This window comes from Loxodonta africana, unplaced genomic scaffold, assembly GCF_030014295.1.
Source record: "Loxodonta africana isolate mLoxAfr1 unplaced genomic scaffold, mLoxAfr1.hap2 scaffold_88, whole genome shotgun sequence".
NCBI classification, from domain to species: Eukaryota; Metazoa; Chordata; class Mammalia; order Proboscidea; family Elephantidae; genus Loxodonta; species Loxodonta africana.
The window spans coordinates 574,301-598,428 of NW_026975625.1; the positions used below are offsets into that span (position 1 = coordinate 574,301).

Genomic DNA, 24,128 nt, shown 5'->3' on the forward strand with positions numbered 1-24,128 from the left:
GAATGAACATACTATGTGGAGAACTAAGAAAATTTTCAGGAGGTTCTAGGAGTGGGTGGTGTGAAGAAGAACAGGGCTCACATCATTGTGAACCATGCAGCCCCAGCCTGTTAGGGCAGAAGAAGGTCTTTCAGACTCCTTCCCTAGACCAGGAACGCACCTTTTCCTCCTATGTCTCCTCGCCATCTCTCCCCAAGGACCTAAATCCCTCACAGCAAAGATAGCTACAGGATAGAATTTTTTACATTCCTACTTGACTTAACCTGAGCTTCATCTAGGATTACTAATTTCCCACTGTATCACAGGCCAGTTTTGTTGCTCTCCCCACTACCATTATCTCTGCTGCCCCCTAGCCTATGCTGCCCTCCCCTGGCCGTGCTTCCTGCTCCTTCCTGGTTTTCTGACACCCTCTTGACAAGTCCCCCATCCCATCTTCTGTCTGTCCCTGGAGCTTTCACTCCCCTCCCAAACTGCTTCCATTCATTTCTTCGTTAACTCACCAATCCTTCCTTCATATTCAGAAATGTGCACAGACCGTTAGGCTGACATTACAGCACACCCAGCCACACTCAGGTGAGGTTCTTGTATGTTGCCCACCTGAGGTTTGTGGCATCAAAACTCTCAGAAATGGACATCTGTTTCTGTGTCACCCTGAAGGAGTGCTTCTCATAGCAACATGGTAAGGGCCTTCTGTTCAGAAAAGGGCAATTTTAACCTTCTACCCTGGGTTGGTTAAGGATACAAGGAGAAGCTTTATATATATATAAAATACAAATTATTCTAAGTATGCTTCCTCCTATAAATACCCTTCCCTTAAAAGAAGGCTGAAAAGAGTTTAAAAAGTGATGACAATTTCTCCTGTTTCACTGTTTACACTCTAAATCTGTTATGAAAATCACTTTCATAGAAAATGTCTCTCAGAAAAGTCATGTGTGATTATGAAAGTTCAGGCAAATGAGGTCATTTTCAAGTTCCAAAGGAACAATTTCATTTGGCATGCAACAAATGCCAAAAAAATTAATGTGGAGACCCTCTCTTTGCAATAGAAATTATCAGTGTATTATAGTCCTTTGAAAGACTATAGACTTCTGTTATGAAGTGCTAATATCACAAAAGATTTCCCAGAGGAGACTTGGTCTCCCACAGTGATGTTCCCCAAAGATGGAAGGTCCCCAGGGAAAAAGGAAGAACCCACAGGTCCTGCAGAGGTGGAGGACAGTGATGATGGAGAGGCTCCCAGGGACACCTGAAACCAGGGTCTTGGATCAGAGTTGAGGACCCAGTGCCCAGAGGGTTCATGTAAGTTAACTCTTTATTATCAGAAGTCTCAACCCAAGAGGAAAGTGCCACTCAAGCTAGAATATCGGAAGCAAAAAACGTAAGCTTCAGGTCCAGGAAGACTCCTTAAGAATCAGAGAGGTCTTCCTCAGCTTCCTCTGAACAGATATCTCACTCATCAAGCTACTCCAGAGAAGCAATGAGTCAAGTATGTGTATTTCACCCAAGTGTGTACAGTTAAGGGGGTAGCCGTGGTCCGGCAGACCAAAACATCCCATGCCTCCGTGGGCAAGATGCCCCCAGTCTTGAGGCCAAGTTCTCAAAGACAGCCCCATCTGCTCTGCTTCCAGTCTACACAATACCTAAGCCTCGGTCAGCATCCTGGAGTCCTGGCAAGAAGAGCCGGGCACCTCCAGGAGCATCTAGAGGAGCAGAGACAGGGGCTGGAGAGACTACAGCACCTACTGGTGCTGCTGCAGATGTGGGAGACCTGGCTACAGAGGGTACAGACATGGCCTCAAAATGTGGGCCCTTCTGGAAAGACGTCCTTTCAGGCTCCTTTCACCCACTGCACCTGTAAAATCCTCACATGTGCCTTCCTCCCCACCCCACTCCATCCCCTTAACTGCATGGAGAGCTCCAGCCGGAGGGGGAACTGGATGGAAGAAGCCTCAGGACAGCTGACCATAGACACCAGGTCTGCTCAGAGGCTCTCTCTTGGAGAGGAAAGAACAGGCCTCATCTGGATGGTGAGCTCTTGAGGCCTTGAGGATGAGCACAGCATTAGTAGGGAAAGTCAAATGGGATTTCAGTGGGACTTGGGAGACTGAGAGGGAGCCTCTGTAAAGACAGCTCTAAGGGAAGTGTGACGGTGAAGGGGGCATTACCACGTTCTTTGTGGCAGAAGGAACCAGAGAGACAGTAGGCTGTGGGGAAACCTGCCTGCAGGTGAGCAGTGGGCATAAATCTCTAAACCAATGACAGTCAATTCCTTTCCCAGCAGTCTTCACACATAATCAATGACACTTGTTTCGTCTTTCTCTTTTCTATGGTCTAGCCTGAACTGCCCCGAGATCAGAGAACTGGAAGAGAAAAGCCTGACTGAGATGAAAGGAGCAAAAGAGAAGGCAAGGCCTCCTAAACCTGGTAAAGACAGCCAGAGTACAGATAACCAAAGGTTGAGGGTAGGAAGGGGCAGCTTGAGGCCCAGGCTCCACAGGCCCAGAAAAGCCCAAGTCCCATCCTCGATATCAAGTTCCAGGGCCTGGGAAGCCCTGGAGGTGCCAGAGGTATGTCCACCCTGGGAAATGAAACCCCAGTTGGCACAGGGAAGCCCTCAGGGGTAAGGAAGAATAGATAGGGCCTCCAGGCCAGGCACCTCCACCTGCAGGCTCTCCTACTTTTATTTCTCAGAGTGGAAGTGAGGGATCCTATAAGGGAATGGTTGGGGTTGATGGCAGCAAGGGTTCTGAAGTGGGTAAATTCTGCAGTCTCCTGATAATGAAACAGAAAGACTGAAATGCTCAGAGATACTGAGTGAGAGGGGTCTTGCATTCCCATCCCATGCAGAGGTTGCCTGGGAGGTCCACCTGTCTAAAGACCTTGTGGACAAAATCTTCTTTATCTTTAAAAGATGTATCTTTCCAGTTAACTTCCTCTATGTTGAGTCCTGAAAAAAGGCCTACAATGTATACCGTGGGTTTTCCAGTAGAGCAACAAGGGGAGGAACGTGGTAGTGGGACATCAGAGAAAGAACGGTCTAATGGTCTACGTGTTACTTAATGAATCACACATGGTGTCCAGCATTCTTCCTTACCCCGTAGACATGTACATGCAGTAGATGTTTGAACAGTGACTGCATTAATCCTGACAGAACTCTTTTTGGCCATTTCCAGGTATAGAGACCAGAAGAGGTCATTAGCTCCAAGAACAAGCAAGAAATTTGCTGAGACTTTTGTTCCGTCTCTGAGTTTGCTCTTCATCCAGTGGTGAAAGTCTCTGAATCCAGTATTGATGACAGTGTTTTGCCTATATAAAATAACAGCCAATAAAACTGTTTTAAATATATACATATATATATTTCTATGATTTTTTTTACTTTGAAAACTCTTGTATTCTTATTATAACACATTTAACAAGTCAGATTTTTATAAGAATTATAATAAGAGTCATCCCCACATGTGTAAATTTTACCTGCTTCTCCAAGGTGTCCATGTTCAAAGACACATGTGTACCTCTTCACACATTCCTGCTTGCTGGAACACATATGCATAGTCACAGGTACACACGTAGCTTTATGGTTTGTTTGCTTTTCTGGAGATTAGGTCACACTCTACCCACATGTTTCTCTGCACCATTCTTCACTTGACAATTTATCTTGGTTCCCGTAAGTCAGTAGCCATGGCAGTAACACTATCTTTTTGGTTCTTCTAACTTTTAACTCATATATAAATGGGAACATACCAAAAAAACAAAAAACCCAAACTCACTGCCAGCAAGTTGATTCCGACTCATAGCAACCCTATAGAACAGAGTAGAGCTGCCCATGGGATTTCTAAGGAGCAGCTGGTGGATTTGAACCACCAATCTTTTGGTTAGCAAGCGAGCTTTTAGCCACTGTGCCACCAGGGCAGTACACACTATCAACAGTCACATACAACTCTACAGAAATGAAAAGACATATCATCAATGCTTTTGAAGCATACTGTTTCTATATGTTTTAACTCTCCTCTGCCTGTCTTTACCGACAAGTGAATCCAAGGGAATTCACACTAAGAATCTGTTAAGTTTATCTCATTATCCTTGCTTAAACCATTAAACAGTTATAAAACTCTGCAGATTCCCTATTTAAATTACACGTTCATGAAGAAACGTGCATTTTCTTCCTGAAATAATATGATAAATTCACATTATCAAGGTTGAGCAAATCAGTGTTGTTTCCATGTCCCCGTGGTAGACATTAATTCAGCAGTCAATTAACAAAAAATGTTTTAAGAGAATTATTTAAACTGTGAATTCCTCTGAGTTTGAAAATATACCAAGTATAAATGCAACACTTTGCACTGAGTTTTTCTCCTGGAAATGAACACATTTTTCTTTCAAGTTTATTTTTCATGTCCTTTGGTACTAAGTACTTCTCTTTAAGACCTCAACTAGAAGCTGGGAAGGCTTATCTCCTGAGAAGGAACCAAAGAGATCTCACTTACTGACAGAAAGATGGGGCCAAACCAGATCTCAGGGATGACAATCCCTTTTGTAATGGGCCCAAAACTCACATGCATTATATTTGATTTCTCTGAGATCCAGGTCAGTCATGGTGCTTCCCAAACTTCATTGTGCACCCAGATCACCTAAGGATCGTGTTAAAATGATGAGTCTGAGTCAGGAGGTCTGGGTTGAGGCCCAAGAGTCTACATTTCCATCAAGGTTCCAGGTGCTACCAGTGCTGCTGGTCCCTGGATCCCAGTCTGAGGAGAGAGGTCCTAGAATATCCAAATGAAGAATTCAGATACGAGAAGATTCAGGGAATAAAGAGGAAACATCTACTTCAATTAAACTGGCCATACCTCTGAGAGAGGTGGGGATCAAAGGTACCTAGAGCAACCATCCTTCATTCCCAAACCCAACCGGGATATCAGAGCAGTAGCCAGAGCCATGGCTGGCTTCCCAGAAGATCCTTACTGTGCTCAGCCCACCAAGGTACAAAGGAGAGTAATAGGGATTGATGAAGTCAAAAGTGGCCGAGTCTACTTCTATCATAAGCACGGGTGTGAGTGTTGACCTCAATACATGCAGGCCCAACTTGTGACTCCCTCCTTCTAGACCTGGTGAGGCTCCATGACCTATGATCAGCTCTGAATTCTTCCATAGGAGACACCTCTGAGACAAATTTGATGAGAAGATCTGTGGGCTTGGGATTTTCTGATGGGGTTGGTGTCTGTTTTGGGGCACAGATTTGACATGGGGGGGCCTTTCTTTCTTTCCATGGGGCTCTCTGACCCTTGCTGACATCGGAAGATCAGATGCAGCGAGTGCCCAAAAGAGCAAAAAAGAGGGGATGTTGGTTGGGCCTGGGTGAGGGGTGTCAACCTGAATCTCAGTGGTGGGAGGGGGACATGGAGCGTTTCACGTGCATGTCTCCAGCATAAAGAGTAGTTAGGAAATCCCAGTCTACAGCTTTGGGTGCAAATGAGAGGCATGGAAAGCCCTGGAGACACCAGAGATGTGACAGTTGTGCCTCCATTATTGGGAGAAGAGACAGGAGAGAGTTTCCCTGTTCGAGCTGTCTTTCTTTGGATTCATGCACCCATTCCACAAATATTGAACTACCTAAAACATACTACACTAGAAAGTGTTCTATCTATGATTGGGGGATATATCAATGCATAAAGCACACAAAAATTCCTGTCCTCACTAAGCTTATAGTCCAGTGGAGAGACAATAGATAATAAATGTAATAAACTAGGAAATATTTATTATGTATAAGTGCTAGTAATAAAATAGGGCACAATTAGTGAAGGTGACAAAGACTTCCTCCAAACCTGATAGAGAAAGCCTTCTCCTGGAGCTGACACTGTGAATTTGGACCACCAGACTACTAGACTGTGAGAAAATAAATTTCTCTTTGTTAAAGCCATCCTCTTGTGGTATTTCTGTTGTAGCAGCACTAGATGACTAAGAAAGAATTTGATACTGAGAGAATGGGGTGCTGCTCTAACAGACACTTAAAATGTGGAAGTGGTTTTGAAACTGTGAATGGACAGAGTCAGAAGGAAGTGAGGAGAACTGGTAACACCAGAGAAGGTACAGATGGTGAGAAACAGCAGCAGAGGACTAGCAGCAGCAGGGAGCCAGGAGCAGCACACCCAGGAAACCAGGGCCAGACAGTGCTGAAGTCGACCCAAGGAGTGAGAGAGCTGAGTGCCTGTGTGCTGGAGGCTTCCTAGCAGACTGGGGTGCCTCCAGGCACTTATTTGGGGAGCTACTGAGCTTTGGAACACTTGCCCCAATAGGACAGATGTGGGCATAAGGCCAGAGGGCCAAGAAGCCAAAAAGCAGAGTTTAAAGAGACAAGGAACACCGGAAGTTGAGCTGCCTTAGTCTCAAAAGGTATAGCCTTGACCTTTGGGATTTCGAAGTGGAGCCATGGCTTCTGGTGTTTCTAAGGGTTGAGTAGCCACTAAGATGGACAAGGAGAATGGTATGACTAAAGTCAAGGGAGCAGAGTTGCCATCCCAGTGGGTCAGGAAGGCAGAGCTGAAGCCCAGGGCCCTGGGGCCTCTGCTCAGAATCCGGAGAGTGTGGCCAATACCTAGAGTTCAGAGGGCTGGGCCATTGTGTAAATGGTCTCAGAGAACAGAGGATTATTTGCAAAGCCTTTAGGGCTAATGTAATGGGTTCTGTTAACTTGCTTGGTGCTTGTTATCCCTTCTATTCTTCCAGTTTCTCCATTTGTAATGGAAATATACAGCTTGCACTTGTCCTGCCACTGCATTTGAAAACAGAAAACTTATATTCTAGATTTCACAGATGAAGAGGAATGTTTGGATTTTAGACTAGGAGTTGATTTAAGACTTTTGCTGTGATATGATGGAGTAAATGCGTCTTACATGTAGCAAGGACATGCATTTGGTTGGGGGGCAAAGGGTGGAATGTCATGGATCAAAATGTGTCTTCCCAAAATATGTCTCAACTTGGTTAGGCCATAATTCCTAGTATTGTGTGATGGCCCTTCATTTTGTGATTGTAATTTTATGTTAAAGAGGATTAGGGTGGGATTGTAACCCCCTTACTAAGGTCACATCCCTGATCCAATGTAAAGGGAGTTTCTCCGGGGTATGGCCTACACCACCTTTTATTTTCAAGAGATAAAATGAAAGAGAAGTAAGCAGAGAGTTGGAGATCTCATAACACTAAGAAAGCAGTGCTGGGGTTCCTGCACAGAGAAGCTCCTAGTCCAGGGATAGATTGGTAACAAGGACCTTCCTCCAGAGATGACACAGAGAGAAAGACTTCCACTGGAGCTGGTGCTCTGATTTTGGACTTTTAGCCTACTAGGGTATGAGAAAATAAATTTCCCTTTGTTAAAGCCATCAGCTTGTGGTATTTCTGTTACAGCAGCACTAGATGACTAAGACAGTTAAAGGTGATAAGTGCTAGTGATAAAATAGGGCAGGGCTAGGGAGCATGTGAGTGTGAATGGGAGGGAAGAGATTTTCTGGTTGCAATTTTAAAAGGGTGCTCAGGGTAACCCTTAATAAGGAAATGGATTTTGAGCAATGAATTTTAAATGGTGAGCTAATTAGTCACATCTAAATCCTAGATTCTGGGGGCCAGAGGTGGTGCTGGAATGGGCCAGGACATGGGCAGAGCTGTGAGCTCATCTCAGGGAACCATGGAGATTTCCCTCTCAATATGGCTATGCTGTGCCACCTTGAAATAGGCTATAGGATTTCAGGGCTGGCCCCAGGGAAACAGACAGGTCATCTGCCCATCTGTGCACTGCATGGGTTTTCCCTCTGATTTTCTCCTCTTGGGCAGCAGACACCCGTTTTGAGAAGCTGGGCTAAGGGAAATAAACCCCACCCTATAAGGTCACCTGTTTTTTTTATTTAACCAGAAGCAGAACCTAGGTATTCTGGTCAAAGGCATGCAGGATGCCGAGTGGGCCCAGTGGTGGTATAGACTGATCCTCTTTTCTCAGTGAGAGCTTCATAACACGTTCATTCAGGGGCCTGGCCCTGGACGGCTTCCTGTGTGGGAAGGACTATTCTGTGTGGTCTCTGTGATGATCCCTGATTACTTCTGAGGAGCTCGGGTTTATAGGCCATTTTAGGTGCCTCTGCTATAATCTGCCTTCTAGTGACTCTTCTCCATTGGGTTTTTGCTTTTTCTCTATTCACTGAGAGAGATCTTAACATATTCTGAATGCCTATCCTTACGTAGTTATGTTCATTGCAAATATCCCCGCCCGCCCCCCCCCCCGAGTTTGTGGCATTTTTTTCCCTCCTTTTTCAGTAAGAATGAAGACTTCATTGGTTTGAAAAATACTGAATTTAAAAAGTGCCTTTCTTGCAGGATTTTCTTCTAAGAATTCCCATATTGTCTTAGTCACACTCACAGCAGAGGCCTTGGAAATGAGACATTGGGCAATATTATTTTGGACCCCAAATGAGCAGTGTTAACAGAAAAACGGGACTGAATTCCCACGTGACCAGGAACCAGCCCTGAATGCCTTCCCCAGGGAGGCATTTCAAAGACGTCTGGAGCAACGGGTGTGCCTCCCAGGGAATCATGAATGAACCTCTCCACAGGCCTGCTTTGAGGGGTCCCCACTCCCTTATGTACCAAGCTTAGCACTTAATATGTCCTCATTCTGCTTACAGTCTAGGTAAGAATTAGAATGCTTCCCTGAGGGGAAAATTCTTCATATATGCTCCATAATCAAAGCACCTCAGGACAAAGTTTAAAAGAAAAGCAAGGCACTTCCCAACAGTCCTTAACTGAGAGGGTCTTTGTGAGAATTTTGTGAGACTCAAGGAAAAAAAAAGGACACAGTAAATGCCGCCTTCTTTTCTCCTCAAGAAAAAAAAAAACTGGCGCTAAGATGTCAGGCATTCCACAATCTCCTCTTCTCGTCCCTTATCTAACTTTTCTAATAAAACTAGGAACCAGGCGATCAGCTGCTGTGAGAAGAGAACCCAGGAGTATTTCCAGTCTATGTTATGTTTCAGCTTCAGTGAAATCCTGTTTCAAGTCATTAGATTGGTGGAGGAGCTGGAAGGCTGAAACTACTGGCCCTCGGACTTGCGGGAAGGACGGAGTGTGGTGGGCAGGGCCTCCTGGGCCATCCTTTGCCCCAAGAGGCTTTGGAGGCTCCTTCATGTTAAAGCAAAGGCCTTTCAGGCCTAGCCAATAAGAGCAGCGAAAGACTTTGAAAAGGCTTTGAAAGAAGAAACAGACTCAGGAGGGGCAGGTTTGAAGCTTTTTGTCTTCAGTCAGCTTTCTGGCTTCAGGTCACCCTGGCCCCTGGCTGCCTACAGACCGGGCCTTTCTAACTCACCCACCTCTCTCTCCCTCCCAGCTTTCCCTCAGCACCATGGGCTGTGGCTTCTGCCAGTTATGATGGTGTTCTTTCAGTAGCTCCTTGCACCTTTCAGAGGGGGCAGGTGCTCAAGGTATAGAGCACAAACCCACAGTGCCCTTAAAAACCCAAGCCTACTGCAATTAAGTCAATTCCAACTCATAGAGACCCTATACGACACAGTAGAACTGCCCCACATGGTTTCCAAGGCTGTAAATCTTCACAAAAGCAGACTGCCACCTCTTCTCCCGTGGAGTGGCTGGCAGGTTTGAACCACCAAACTTTTGGCTAGCCGCTGAGCACTTTAACCACTGTGCCACCAGTGCTCCTTACAGTACCCTCTGTTGTCCTTTAGCAGAAACACTGCTGAGAGGACATGAGGCCTGACTGATCCCGAGGCTCAGATGGGGAGAACCTGAGGAGTGGGTGGGAGTATTGACTTCAGAAAATCTCAGCTTCCTCAGGGTCAGGTCCCTGGGGTCAAGCCCGAGTGTTGGAAAACTGAAGTGGTTCTGAATCTCGGTGTGTTGAATGTCTAGTACACAGGCCTGGGCAGCCCCTGGAGGATTCTCAGACCTTATTCCAGCCAGCACTCGGGAAACCCTCACGGGGTGACGAAAGCAGCAATATTCCTGGGGATCTTTATTCCAGGATCTGAACTCAGTTTGTACAGTCTTGGGAGGTGGAAGATGAGAAAGTTAGGGACCAGGGAGGGTGTCAAAAGAGGAGGCTCATTTCACATCCTTTGGATTCTTGTTTCACTCCCCCCCCCTTTTTTTTTTAGCAACTAGGGCTCCAAGCAGGCATTTATTGTTTCAAGCTCATTTTGTTAACTCTTCTTTAGTCTGAGCAGAGAACGGTCTGCTCACCACTAGTGATGAGAATTGGGGAAACAAATTCCCCAGCCCACACCAGGGCAGGCTTTGCTGCAGGAAATCCTTGCAGCTTAGCTCTGCAATCTTCTTCTGTCTCCCCCTAGACTGAGCAAAGCAGAGGGGTGTGTGGGAAACCTGCCACAGCCATTCTCAGTAGGGGCCTGCTCACAGCTGACCTCTAAAATAAAGCCTTCCATTGCATCAGGACCAGAATTACCTGAAGAGCTTCTTAGAAGTGTAGATCCCTAGATACCCCCTCCCCAAATTGCTGAGCAGCTAGGGGCCCATGAACCACTCTCTAGCACCTTCCACGGGGGTCTTCCAGGGTGGGGTCTACAGTGGCAGAGTCATGGGAGGGTGGGGGCAAAAGAACTGATAGATGTCATAGGAGCCAACAAAATGGAGGTGGGAGGAAAAGAAGAAAGAACTAGATAGGGCTGAGAAGAAAATCTAGGAAAACATGTCATTGGAAAGAAACCATCCAACTAAAATCATGGGACCTCGTCCTGGGAGTGCACAGGCTCAGGACCTCAGTGCAAAGCAGCTTCATGAAGCAACTCTCCCTGCAGCTTCTGTTGCGGAATGCCAGGCTGGTGGAAAAACAGTGCAAGAAATTCAGGCTGACAAAGGGGTCACATACAAGAGGAACTGCTGCCAGGGCTTGGCCGGTAAGCACCACTTCACCCTCCCCGTGCGGTGCTGCAGCTCTGGAAGCCTGGGGATCCCCAAAGTCTGATTGTGGCCTTCAATCTAGGGGTGAACCCTTGGGAGGACTCTTCCCAGTGCGGTGCAGGCGGTGAGTCCTGACTGGAGAGAGGGTCCACCTGACAGGGTGGCCTCTTTTGCCTGGCCTTTTCCTCCTGGAAGTGCACCCCCGGGGTTTCCCATGGACGGATTTAGAAGCCCATGTGTGATCACAACTCACTCACCCGTGCCCAGCGTCCTAGGGATACCCCACAGCTGACCGATTCGCAGCGGAAGTGCTGCGGGTCCGGCGGTGCACGTGGAGCTCCTGAAGTCCAGGTTCTGGGCCACCCCCTCCGTGACATTGGCCTCCCCCTAAATTTTAGTGGTAGCAATGAGGAGACTGGTGGGGGAGACTCAGAGGGATGAGGGCAGGGGCTGGAGCCTGGCTGGCAGGCATGTATGAGGGGAGCTGGCCCTTCGCCAGAGGCACCGGACCCAGGCTCAGGTCCTCTGCCAGCCCTGCTGGGCGCAGGACTCCGTGACGCCCTGGAGTGCTCCTCTCCCCGCGCGCAGCACCCACTGTGGTTGGCCCAACCGCCCCAACTGCCTCTCCCTGCCTTTTAGTTTCACACTGTGCGTGCGTGTGTGTGTGTGAGTGTGTGTGCGTATAACATTTTTGTGCTTTAGGTGAAAATTTACATAGTAAATTAGTTTGCCATTCAGCAATTCATACAAAAATTTTCCCCGACATTGGTTGCAATCCCCGCAATGTGTCAGCACCCTTCCCATCCCCACCCTCCTGAAAAAGGTGTCCTTTTGATGCCCACATGCAACTGGACACCACAACATACCACACACAAAGGGAATCCCAGCTGGGTTTCAGACCCAGACATAAAAACACAACTTTAAAACAATTACGATACGGTATGAAAAAGAAATTAAGTACAGACAAAAATAGAAAATAAAAGAATATTTGAAGACAGTATCCTCCCTATTTTGGACTCAGGAGCCTGTGGGCACGACACTGCTTGGGTGGCACACTGTTCATTTCTTTTCAGAAAATACAAAGTCTGAGAGGAGGGAACTGGTACCAGGAGTGGATGCAGGAAAGGACCTTTGTGGAAATGGGGAGAATCTGGGATTGATTAATGGGTTTGGATAAGGCTGAAAAGAGTGAATATCCACATAATCTTTAAAGATGGCTTTCCAGCAGCCTAGAGCACACATTGGAAACTTCTCTAATAAATTATTGCCAGAAGATTCCATGAAGCAAAATGGATTGTTGTTTTCGCTACTTGCTGTTGAGTCGAAAATGGATTAGAGTTAAAAATCTTCCTGCAAAGAAAATTACAGGCCTGGTTGGCTCTCAGCAGATTTCATGAAACATGCAAAGAACAGTTAATTTTGGCCTTAGACAGGATCCATCAAAGAATAGATGAAGATGAAACTCTCCCCAACTTGCCCACGAAGCTAAATGCAATCATGGTCGGCAAGGTCAATGTGTTTGTTATCTACTGGTGCACAACGAATTATCCCAAAACTTAACAGATGTGGGATAGACTACAAAACAGTCCATTCATTTTGATAAAATTTGCAACTAAACAAAGATAGCTATAATTACTTCTACCCCAGAATATAGTTTTGACGGTGAAAGAATAAGCCAGACATTTTAAATAACGAGGGTAACTATTAAAAGATTTTAAAACTTTTTTAATGCTGATATAATTGCAAACCTAGAGGACGAATATAAAATTGCTGGTAAAGTGGCAGGATATAGGACAAATATACCAAAATCAGTTCTATATTTCTGACCAGAAATAAGCACGCGAAAAAATGAAAATGGGAAGGATAGACCATTCTTTTTTCTCTGCTATTTGATTGTACCAAATAGTGTCAAAAACAATAAGATACTTAGGGAAATGTTTTGATAGAAACGGTAAGGAACCTATATGAAGAAAATAATCTACTGAAGTAAATAAAACAAAACCCGATTGAATGCAAAAAAATGCCTGTTCTCCCAAACGTGAAGACTTGTAAAACAAGTCAAGTGTTTCAAAACTAAGATATATATATAATGTGATTCCCATTAGAATACCAAAATAGTTGTCTGTTGAACTGAATACAGAGTAGAACTGCCACGTAGGGTTTTTTCTGAGGTGGAAGGAAGGGGGCTGTAATTTTTCCAGAAGCAGATTCCCAGGTCTTTCTCCTGTAGAGCTGCTGGGTGCGTTCGACCCGCCAACCTCTCGGTTAGCAGCCAAGTGCTTAACCATTGCACCGCCAGGGCTCCTTATACCAAAGAACAGACAATTGAAATATGAAAAAGGATAGTAAGTGCAGCCTTCTTTCATTGAATAATAGAACAAATTAATACATTATACTAAACCAAAAAACCAAACCCATGCTGTCGAGTCGATTCTGACTCATAGTGACCCTATAGGACAGGGTAGAACTGCCCCATAGTTTCCAAGGAGCGCCTGGTGGACTTGAACTGCCAACCTTTTGGTTAGCAGCCATAGCTCTTAACCACTGCGCCACCAGGGTTTATACTAGAAACTGAGAAATACACCAGTGGAACAAAATAGAAAATTCATAATAAATGGTGCTGACTCAACTGATTGTCCTTATAGAAAAGTGTGCCAAAATACTGCATTGATTTACAAATTTAATGTATAAATCAACAACAATCTTAACAGAAAATTAGGAAGTTACATGTAAGATTTTCTTAACTTATATAGGAAATCCAGAAATTATAAGAGAAAAGGTAGATGTAATTGAGCATAAAACATTTCGATTATTGAAGAGAGGAAAATAGCTTGCAAAAAAAAAAAAAAGAAAGAAAAAAGAAGAGATAAACAAGCAAAAGATTTAAAAATTTGAAACATAGATGACAAAGGACTAATAACTATTCCTACTTTAGATGAAGGAGACACAAAAATTTGGCACTTGGAAAATGAGCAATGATTTTTTTAAATAATATTTTATTATGTTTTTGGTGAAACTTTACGCAGCAAATTAGGTTCCCATCTGACAATTTCTACAAAAATCATTCAGATCTTTCACAGCGTGTCAACAGTGTCTTTAATTGTGTTCCGGTTGTTCCATTTCCAGTACTCTAGTTTCCCTGCCCCCTTATCATCTCATCTTTGCTTTAGAGTAATGGTTGACATTTTGGCTGCACATAATGGTTTTTTAATGGAGTGCCATACTGATGGATAATACCCTTTATTTTGTGTGCCAGTCTGCTATTTCGCTAAAAGATGAACTCAGGGAATAGTTTCAGTACAAGGTTTAAAGAGTATCTCAGGGATGGTTTGTATTATAAGTATATATATAGTCTCAACTGGTCCGGTAAGTCTGGACTTTTTAATAATCTGAGCTCTGTTCTTCATTTTTCTCCCACTTTTTCAGCATCTATGTATTGTGACCCTCATCAGAACTGTCGGTAATGAGCAATTACCGACCATTCAGAAAATATCCAAATCCCCAATAAAAATAATCAAAGTTTCAAAAACACTGATAGTTAAGAAAATGTCAGTCAAAATCCCAGTGAAACCGGCACAATTGAAAAATCAACACCACTTATGGCTGGCTGGGCTGTGGGGAGAAGGATGCCCTCAGACATGGCTGGAAAGGTGCTGTCATGGATGGAATTATGTCCCCTCCAAAAGGTATATATCAATTTGTCTGGGCCATGATTCCCAGTATTGTGTAATTGTCCTCCACTTTTGATTGTAATTTTACATTAAAGAGGATTAGGGTGGGATTTTAACACCCTTACTATGATCCAGTGTAAACGGAGTTTCCCCGGCGTGTGGCCTGCACCACCTTTTACCTTACAAGAGATAAAAGGAAAGGGAAGCAATTGACCTGAGATTCCCGCACTGAGAAGCTCCCAGACCAAGGAAAGAGTGATGACAAGGACCTTTCTCCAGAGCTAACAGAGATAGATAGCCACCCTGAATTTGGGCTTGTAGCCTACTAGATAGTGAGAGAATAAATTCTCTTTGTTAAAGCTATCCACTTGTGGTACTTTTGTTATAGCAGCACTAGATGACAAAGACAGGTGCGTTACTACAGACTTTTAGGGGAAAGACATAGACATGGCTCTATACTTTTTAAAACATTCTTTGAACTGGAAATCTCACTCATTAGAATCTACCCCACAGATACAAATCTTGTAGTACATAGTAACCCTGCAGGACACAGTAGAACTGCCTCATACAGTTTTCAGGGAGCAGCTGGTGGATTCGAACTGCCAACCTTTTGGTTAGCAGCTGGGCTCTTAACCACTGTGCCACCAGGGCTCCATGTAGTATATGCAAAGGATGGTTATTGTTAAAGACAAAAAAGGAAAAATAAAATTATTGCCCATTAAGGATGTGATATTATAATAAAATTTTAATGCATAATATTCAAATATTCCAGTAATATTACAATAATAATATAATAACCATATCATATAATAATATATGGTAGTCATTAGAATGAAACAGAGCTATAGAAGATTAGTAAGTGAAATCACTGTGAAGTATCATTGAAGAAAAAAAACCAAGACAGAGAGAAGTATATATATAAAGTGAGCCCATATGGGTAAAACAATAACAAATAACCAAATGTATTTGAATCCAAGCATATATATATCCATAAATGAGTAGATGTGGTTATTTGCATGTGTGAGTATGATAGTTTAAGCAAGAATAATAAGATAGAACACTTACCTGATTGTTGATATGAACTATCTTAGATTCAGTTATGGGAAGGGACAAGGGGTGGGGAGCTAGAACATACTGAAAAAACTATGCTTAATTGACTCATTGGCAGTGGGTTTTTTTTAAAGATCATAGCTGCTATGTGTTTTCATTTCTGTAGAGTTATATGAAAGTGTATAGGTTGCACATTGTCATTGTTCCCATTTATTTACATTCTTTATGTATAAATACGAGTTAAAAAATTAGAAGAACTAAGCAGCATTAGTTCCATATCTACTGACTTACAGGGGAGCCATGATCAAATGTCAAGTGAAAAAAGGGGCAAGGAGCAATGTGGGTAGACCGTGTTGAAGGTTCTGTAACAGCAAACATGCAAATAGATCTACATGGATATGTACGACTGTAACATGTGTCCCAGAAAAGAGAAATGTAAGGAAGAACACACATGTGTCTTTGAACACTGGACACCTTGGGGGAGCAGGAGCATCACACACATGTAGGGATGGCTTGTATTATAACTTCTTTACAAATTTGTACTGTTACGTATGTCATAATAAGATTATAAGATATGTGCAAGTCGTAAAATATGACATGTATGTTTTTAAAACTATTTTTTTATGTTGTTGTTGCTGTTAGGTGCCATCAAGTTGGTTCCGACTCATAATGACCTTATGTACAACAGTAGGAAATACTACCCCATCCTGCGCCATCCTCACAATTGTTGCTGTTTGATCCCATTGTTGCAGCCATTGTGTTAATCCATCTTGTTGAGGGTCTTCCTCTTTTTCTTGCAGGAAAAAAAAACAATCTTTAATGTCAGATCAGAGATTTTAATCCCTGGATAGAGAACACAAACACAGACTGTACAAAAGTCAGACTGCAGATTTCATGTTTGGTATATGAAGCCAGTGACCTCTTCTGATCTCTATCCCTAGAAAGGACCAAAAAGAATTCTGCGAGGTCAATATAGTAACTCTTAATGCATGTACACGTGTACACGCAAAGATGAGGGCTGAACACCATGTGCAATTGAGTAGGTAACACAAGGCACAAAGAAGAGTCTCCTTGTCTGGTATGGTATTACCATCTTCCTCCCCTCATCGCTCTACTGGAAAACCTACCCTTGCGCACTCCAGGCCTTTTATCAGGACTCAATGGCAATGGGTTTGGCTTTGGTTTAAACGTAGAGGAAATTAACTGGGAAATTGCTGCTTTTAGGATAATGAAGACTATGGCCATAAGTCTTTAGACAGGTGGGCCTCTCCAGACACCTCTGCCCACCCTGTATACATCAGGCCCCTGGCAGGTCTGTACCCCTGAGAACCACAGGCTTTCGTTTTTCATCCTCTGGTACTGGCAGAATTAACCCTGTCTCAAATTTTTCAAAGCTCTCGCTTCTGTCTGCCTCTGACCCCGTCCCTCGCAGGAGCCATTACTGTCACTGAGAAATATACACAGGGCAGCCTGTGGATGGAGATGCCCATCCTGGAGGCCCTGCCCTCCCTTCCTTGCTCCTGAAGGCTTCCCTGTGCCATTTGGGGTCTTATCTCCCAGGAGGGTCAACATGCCCCTGGCATCTTCCAGGGTGTGGGACATGATGATGTGTCTAAGACTTGGGCTTTTCTGCTCATTATACAGTCTGGGCCTGAATCTGCCCCTTGCTGGCCTCACCTCTAACCATCTGTGTTCTCCCAGGGTTAAGAGGCCTCGTCTGCCTTTGTTCCTATACTTCCAGTCCAGTCTTTTTCTTCCCGTTCTCTGACCCCAGGATTGGCCAAATTATACCACAGAAAAAAAGAAAGAACAAGCTAGTGTCATTGATATGTGCAAAATCAAACAGAAAAAGGTTTTTTAAAAGAAAAAAAGTTTCCTTACATCCTAGGAACTCATCCTTTGCATGAGTTACGCAGACACTACTAGATCTACTGTTATGCAGAAAAGGGACACCCAGGAGAGTTTTTCTAAACCATCTCCCACTCCAGTCCAAAGAGGCCCAGTACCCAGTGCCGCCAAGTCAATTCCGACTCATAGTGACCCTACAGGACAGAGTAGAACTGCCCCATAGAGTTTCCAATGAGCACCTGGTGGATTCGAACTGCCGACGCTTTGGTTAGCAGCCGTGGCACTTAACCAATACGCCATGAGGGTTTCCTCCAAAGAGGCAACACTAAATCACAGCAATAAACCCAAATTCCCCCAGTGAGGGCAGTAGACTTGAATGCGGTGAGCTCTTTATTTCACCACCTCCTCCTCTTTGCCCAACCAGGACCTCCTCCTTTCTATGCTTGGAGGATGATGAGAAGTGACCCAGAGTCCTTGGGTAGGGCCTTACGCCCACTGCTCACCTACAGGCAGGTCTCGCCACAGCCTACTCTCTCTCTGGTTCCTTCTATGCAAAGAACTCAGTGACACCCCGTTCACCAGCACACTTCCGTTGGAGCTGTCTTTGCAGAGTCCCCCTCAGCCTCCCAAGTCCCACTGAAATCCCATTTCTCCCCCCCTCCTTATGCTGTGCTCATTCTCAGAGTTCTGAGACCTCACCATCCAGATCAGGCCTGTCCTCTCCTCTCCTAGGCTAGGGGAACCTCTGAGCAGACCTGGTGTCTGCAGTCAGGTGTTCTGGGGCTCCTTCTTTCCAGGTCCCCCTAGGATTGCAGCTCTCCATGCACTTGGAGTAGTTGGATTGGGGCACAGGCTGGGAGGAGAGGTTCTTACAGGCAGGTGGGTTAAAGGAGCCTGAACAGAGGCCTTAACAGAACAAAAACCTACTGTCTTGTTGATTTCAATGCATGGTGAACCCAGGTGTTTCAGAGTAGAACTGCACTGCACAGAGTTTTCAATGACTGTGATAGTACAGAAGTAGATTGCCAGGCCTTTCTTCCGTGGGCCACATATCTTTTGGGTAGCAGCTGATGAGACGACCCACATTTCCCAGCACAAATGCCCTGCTCCTCCCAGTCCCAAGTTGCTAGCAGGTCTTCAGGCTCTTCCTCCTCTGGCTTCAGTGCTGTGCCCCCACCCTCTGTAGCCTGGCCTCCTGCCTCTGCAACCTCACCAGCTGGTGCCTCAACCTCCTCAGCTGCTCTCTCTGCTTCTCCAGCTGCCCCTCCAGCTCCTGCAGACGGCACTCCTCTCCCACACCTCCCTCTTCTTGGAGGCCATCAAGTGGCCTTGGCCAGCTGGTGGCAGCCTCTGGGCTTGCATGGGGGTGAGGGTGGCAGTTCCTTTTCCAGCAGCTCTTCACAGAGGACCTGGTTGCTGAAGCCCTGGCTCATTCCATGCTCCATGTGAGCCACCAGGGCCTCCTGGGACTTGAACACAAGGCAGCAGGCCAAGCAGTGGAAGCTGCGCTCATGGGTCACTAGCCACTCCAGGGTGACTGCGTGGAGGCTTTCCCCATGCTCCTCTCCTCAGACTCTGGGCTCAGTGGTGCGGGCCTGGGGCCCCTCCTTCCAAGGCCCCAGGGTGCTTACCAGGGACTCAGTGTTGGCCAGACTGGGGGCACGGCGACGGTGCTCTACTCAGAGAGCTCGGCCTCAAAGACTTGGGGCATCTGTTCCACGGGGGCAAAGGAGGTTTTGGTCTGCCAGGACACAGCCACCCCCTTGACCGTGTGCACCTGGGTGAAATATACACACCTTACCCATCGCTTCTCTGGGGTAGCCCCTTAGCTGGATGAATGAGATATCTGCTCAGTGGAAGCTGAGGGAAAAGGCCTCTTTGATGGTAGTGGAGTCTTTCTGGCCCTAGAGCTTGGGTTTTTTGCTTGAGATGTTGTGGATTCTTGGGCATTTTCCTTTTGGATAGAGACCTCTGAGAATAGTTAATTTATATGAGCTCTCATGGCCCTGATCTTCATATAGGAGCCCAAGGCTCTGGTCTCAGGAATCCCTGGAGGCCTCTCCATCACCAGCATCCTCCACCTCTGCAGACCTCGTCCCTTCTCTCTTTCCACCAAAGCTACCATATTTTTGGGGGCATTGCTGTGAGCAATAAAATCTCTGCAAAATGGTACCAATGATAATAGCCATTTCCAAGCAGTGGATTCTGACTCATGGCTATACCATGTGTTACAGAGTAAAGCTGCACTCCATAGAGTATTCTTGGCTGTAATCATTATGAAAGCAGAAGCAAGGCCTCTCTTTCAGGACGCACCTGTGTGAGTTGGAACCACTAACCCTTCATTTATCTGTAGAGAGCAAACGGTTTGTGTCACCAAAGGTCCCATTCTAGTGATAGTAGTGCCTTGTAACAAAAGTTCACGCCCTTTGAAAATAGTATTGTGGGGTTTCATATTTGTAAACAAAGAATCTTCAAGTTAATTTTTTCGTGGCATTGATATGTTGAATGCCAAGTGAATTTCCTCCTTTGGAACATGTAAATGTCCTCATTTCCCTGAACCTTTTTAACAGTCTGAAACTTCTCCTAAAGATTTCTTCTACGCCGGTGATTTTCTTACCATATTTAACAAGTAAACATTCAAACAGGAGAAATGCTCATCTCTTTTAACTCTCTTTGAAGGGAGGACTTTTATAGAGGCGCCGTACCTAAAGAGAAAGAAAAATTTGTATACTTTGTTAAAAACCTTACAGGTATACCTCTTCTTTGTACCCTTCCTAAACAAGCAACAGAGGGTTAAACTTATCTTTCTGTAAACAGAAGTCCCCTCTACAGGTCCATCTTAGATGAACTCTTTCAAGGTCCTCAGGCAGAAAACAGATGACTGTATGTATCTGAGAGTCTTGATTCCACAGACGTCAGTGGTCAAATACAACTACCTCACCTGGGTGTGTCTGGGTGGGTTGTCCATGTCAGCCTAAAGGTCTGTAGGTTTTTCTGTATCTGAGGGAAGGACTGGAGAGCTCAGAGAGAAGAAAGAGATGGAGGTAGGTTGTGTGAGTTGGATGGACAGAAAACTCCAAGGTGAGGTACAGGATAGAGAGGAGGGACCTCCCAGGAGTATGTTAGAGAGATACAGAGACCAAGGAGGGAGCAGAAAGCAGGGCTCAGCCACTGTGGGGCAATACAGGAGAAAAGCAGAGAAGAAAAAGGGGTGGGTGGTGGAAGAGGTTATAGTATCAGGGTGTGCCACCAGGATTTACAGCATAAGCTCAGGTTCAGTGTGGTAAAATTTTAAAACTTCAAGTCTAAATAGAACTTTAGAACTTGGAGGAAAAGGGCAAGTCCCTGGAGCTCAGGCAGCAAGTCATGCCCAGACCTTCTGCTGCCTGAGTCCAGGCTGGGAACTGTTGGGGCTCACAGTGACCGGCAACTCTGGGACAGCGTGGGGTACCGTGTTCTCTCACACCACCCACTCCCAAAACTCCTCAAATACCTTTATTTCTTTTAGTTCATCACATGACTTATCAATTCGATCTCATTAGAACATATTAAAAATAAGTACAAGTCTCCATAACCACCCTTCTTCCTGGTCCTTCACCCACTGCCCTAGGTGACCACTTGCCTCCTTCAATCCCAGAGATAGAAGCATATGCCTAAAATATTGAGTGTCTTCTCCTCCCTACTCTGAAAAACCCTCAGGTTACAGTAGAATTTTATGATTAACGCATTTATTCCTTCACATTACCTACTTTGCTTAATCGTCTACTAAATGGCAGGAAGTACTTTCCCAACAAAAACCTTAGTGAGCCCGGTCATCCCACATCAAGGGCTTCATCTTCTCTCCTTGTGGCCTTCTTTTTCAGGGAAATACAACCCCTCACTGCCAGCTCTAATTGATTGGGAAGAATTTTCCTCCCACCTCAATTCTTAGAGAAAGGCCTCTTTGTTGCATTCCGCTGCTCCATCCCTGGGTGAAGATGAGCCAAAAAGGGTGGTTTTCTGAAGGAGGTTTCTCCCTCCTCCCAGTTAGAGAAGATATCCCAAACTCTCACTAGCTGGACGACTCTGACTTAGGAAACACTCTCTGGCAACTGGTAGCTTAAGTCGCTCTCCCACAGAAGACCTCAGATCAACAACCTCTCCAAAGAGCCGTTGGGATCTGAGTGAACACCATGGCTTCCCGTAACTCTTGTGTGACATCATTGTTGACATATCTCAGTTCCAAGGGCCCATTGTGAATCCATACACGGCAACAAGAAAAATGTGGCAACTCTTCTGGCAGGGGTTAGGAAGTTATTTTAAGGGAAATAATATAGAAAGAATGAATTGAACCTTTCCCCTGCCCTTAAACAGGTTAATATCCACTGGGGTGACTTGAGAGTCCAGGGAATGATAACAGTATAAGGGCTGTTGTTCCCCAAGCCACTCCTCTGACACTGTTTGAACCACTTTGCTCCAGTCCTAGAAACACATGTGCACTCTGAAGCCCTCTCAGGCCTCCTTTGCAGCTGAGGCTTCACATAGGCTGTTCCCTTCGGATGGAAGATGTTCTCTCCCCTCCCTTCTTCTCCGTGGTGAACCATGATGGTGAAGACAGCAGGCCCCAGCCAAACTCCTGGGCTTGAGTCCCAGTGTCTCCATATACCTGCCATATGACCTTGGATGAGGCATTTAACCTCTCTATGCCTCACTTCCATCACCTGTCAGATTAAGAGAACTCTTTTTTTTTTTTTTTATCCTTCTCATAGGGTTGTTGAGAGGATGCCACCTTTAACAACAGTGACTGCTACAGACTAAGATTGTGTGAATGCTCACTGTTAGAGGAGCCATGGTGGTGCAATTGTTAAGTGTTGGCTACTAAGGAAAAAGGTGTCAGTTCAAACCCACTTAGTGGCTTTTGGGGAGAAAGAGCTGGCTATCTGCTCTCGTAAAGATTACAGCCTTGGAAACCCTATGGGGCTGTTCTACTCTGTCACGTGGGGTCAGTAGGAGTTGGAATCGAGTTGATAGAACATAGCAACAACAACAACATTGTTATACTTCATGTCACAGCTTGCTGAGTCTGCCTAAACTACTTGATATTCCTGCTCTAAGTATATCAGATCACTCTATAATCCCTACATGATAACACTCCCCCTCCCCACCCCACTCAACTGTTCACGTGAGATCCTCATTTAAAAATCTATCTCTTTTAGAAGGATTATAAGCAACTTAGGGGCAAACACAAGGTCTGCCTTATACGTGTAGTCCTAGAAAGTAGGATAGTACCTGACACATAGTAGATACTTGACATATATTAGTTGGATCAATGAATGATGAATAATGAGTCCCCCAAAAGACCCATCCTTTGTAGAAAATCAGCGCAGAATAGAACTCTTCGATGTGGTGCCTAAAAGCACCATCACTCATGGGTAGGCTGTTGACCCAAATTCATTGATCTTCCTGGCTCTGAGCCCCAGAATATGGTACACTTACCCCCTTCCCATGCTTTCTCTTGGGCCTTCTGGAAAAGGGTTAGCATTATGGCCTCACAGAAAAGCAATGAGTATAAGGACCTCCATGGTCAACCCACATGGGAGGCCTAGCAGAGCCCTCAGGAAAAAGCCCACTGTTCTCTGCTTTGCTGCACATTTGATTTTGTTCTAGAGCGCTGTTTAGAAAAGCAACCAGTAAAATTGTTGAAACCATTTGAGAAGGGGTTTTAGAAAGTTTTGTTGGTGAACAGAAGGGAATCTGATAACTTGGAGGAAAACGGAAGGTCTCAGATGAGGAGGAGAGGAGGATTGTTTTGTGTGACTGCAAAGGGTAGAACCGGGACAAGCATCTCTAAACACAAAACGACAAAAGAAGAACTTTCTTGCTCAGAAATGCAGCAAAAATGCCCCAATAGCTTCACTCTGTCTCCTCAGAATTTTTACGTTCATGATACCCATGCACTTGCACTGTGGCCTCAGGAGAATACTTGGGGTTTCCTGAATATATTGGGCCATTTCCTACTTTTTAACCAGCTACTGATATTTCCACATTTGGCTCAGCATCACTTCCTGGTAAACCCTTCTCTGACCCTACTGCTGGTATAACTCGTCACTCCCTGCTGTGTACTCCATTGTGTTTTAGAAACAATTTGCCATAGCTCAGAACACACTTGATTGTATTTGCTTCTTGTGATTGATGGTAAAAGTGGCCACTCATTCTTGCTATCTCTGTACCTGTGCCCTTTTAATGTTTCAAGCATCACTTCTTGGTTGAAGCCTTTCTTGACACTATTCCTGGTAGCACATCCTACTCCCTGTTGCTGTTGTCTTTAGGTGCCATTGAGTCAATTCCGACTCATAGTGACCCTATGTACAACAGAACTATGTCCCACTCTGGGAGATTCTTGTACTCAAGAAATTCCTTACCATAGTTCAGAAAACACTCAAGTGCTTTTATTTATTGTACCTGAATACAGTATGGCCATATATTTTTCCTGTTTGTTTTCCATGCCTTTGGAAAATGACCTGGAAGCTGCTTTCATCAAAAGCAGAAGTCTGTTAACCTCTTGAATTGCGACTGAACTTATGACAGCTTTGGCCATTGGCCAATACCAAACCTGATAGAAGTAGAGAACTGAAAGGACTTGGGCTTTGGGGCTTGCCCTATAGCTGCTCT

The 24,128-nt window shown here is 45.0% G+C and overlaps 1 long non-coding RNA gene across 2 annotated transcripts in view; it reads right to left on the reverse strand.

Annotated features, from left to right (window-relative positions):
• The window catches only part of LOC111749361 (uncharacterized), a 188,203-nt gene that overhangs the window by 35,818 nt on the left and 128,257 nt on the right, over window positions 1-24,128 (reverse strand). The window contains exon 4 of one of the 2 annotated variants that reach the window (XR_010320853.1): window positions 13,760-20,182. The exons of the other annotated variant lie outside the window; for it this stretch is intronic. This is a non-coding gene — a long non-coding RNA (uncharacterized LOC111749361). Of the gene's footprint in view, window positions 1-13,759; window positions 20,183-24,128 lie in introns of those variants that run through there. 2 annotated transcript variants of the gene reach the window in all.